Source organism: Lipotes vexillifer, unplaced genomic scaffold, assembly GCF_000442215.2.
Source record: "Lipotes vexillifer unplaced genomic scaffold, Lipotes_vexillifer_v1.1 scaffold265, whole genome shotgun sequence".
Lineage (NCBI taxonomy): Eukaryota > Metazoa > Chordata > Mammalia > Artiodactyla > Lipotidae > Lipotes > Lipotes vexillifer.
In genome coordinates, this window is record NW_006795112.1 from 2,204,589 (window position 1) to 2,205,970 (window position 1,382).

General features: G+C 38.7%; 1 pseudogene; it reads left to right on the forward strand.

The window, feature by feature from the left end:
- Nucleotides 1-552: 552 nt before the first annotated feature.
- Nucleotides 553-1,046, forward strand: LOC103085472 (40S ribosomal protein S23 pseudogene; annotated as a pseudogene).
- The last annotated feature ends 336 nt before the right edge of the window (nucleotides 1,047-1,382 follow it).

Genomic DNA, 1,382 nt, shown 5'->3' on the forward strand with positions numbered 1-1,382 from the left:
TTCCTATAGCTTTGGTTTTCAAATCCAGGCATTTTGGGGGCTCATCTCTCTGTTGCAGATCCCAGTCGTTGGGGTACCTGGGGTGGGGCATGAACCCCTTGCTCCTCAGAGAGAAGCTCCAGATTTGTGAGATCCCTCCTGACTGGGTAGCCAAGCTGGGCATGGGGTTTTTGGCGAGACTTCGTCTCTGCCTGTTCTACCCATCTCCATGTGGCCCTTTTACTGTTTGTTGTGAAGGAACTGTTTAGCTAGTTTTCAAGTCTTTTCAGAGGGTATTTTTCCATATGTTATTGTAGATTCGTCATGTCCATGGGAAGAGGTGAGTTCAGGATCTTCCTACGCTGCCATCTTCAAAGCCCATTATTTTAACCATTACACTATAGAGCTCACCATATAAGGCTCTTAGAAGTTAAAATTTCTTTATCATATGCCAATATGAGTGGCTAAAGAGATAATTGGTTAGGAATTAGAGATGACAGAGTTGGTTTATATCAAATAAGGCAAAATCTTTTTAAAAGCTTCTGCTCTTTTCAGGCTTTTTGTGCTAGCAGGATGAGCAAGTGTCATGGTTTTTATACCGCCAAGAAGCTCTGGGGCCACGGATGAGATCAGAAGTGTCATGATAAACAGTACAAGAAAGCCCATTTGGGCATAACCCTGAAGGCCAACCCTTTTGGAGGTGCTTTTCATGCAAAGGAAATTGTCCCAGAAAGAGTAGGAGTTGAAACCAAACAGCCAAATCCTGCCATCAGAAAGTGTTTCAGGGTCCAGCTGATTAAGAACGGCAAGAAAAAAAATCATCTTTTTACCCAATGAAGGTTGCTTAAATTTTATTGGGGAAAGTGATTTCTGGTTGCTGGATTTGGTTGCGAAGGTCATGCTCTCCTTGGCGACAGGGAGTTCGCATTGTCAAAGTTGCCAATTTCTCTCTTTTGGCCCTCTGTGAAGGCAGAAAGGAAAGACTAAGTTTTGATGGTGAAAACATGGTAGTAATAAATTTTCATATGCTAAAAAAAACCCCCAAAGCTTCATATATCAACATATAATTGAACAAAAATTTTGAAGTACTGGTCACTGTGAGACCTGAGGCTCCAGAAATTTATGTCTATTTTGATTTACAGTGCTTTGCACATGGTAGGACTTGGTAAATATGCATTAAATGAATTAATTGGAATATTGTAGAATATAGTTTAAATTGACTTCAATGAACTCAAATTCTTAGTGACCCACTTTATTAAACAATTGACTTTAGCATCTTTTAAGGTGATTTGTTACTTGAAAAAAATTAAAATTCTAGTAGTATATAATTTAAGACAAATTGTTTAGAACAATGTTATAACATGGTTCTCAATGAAATATGGTGACTCCAGTTAATTTAAAAC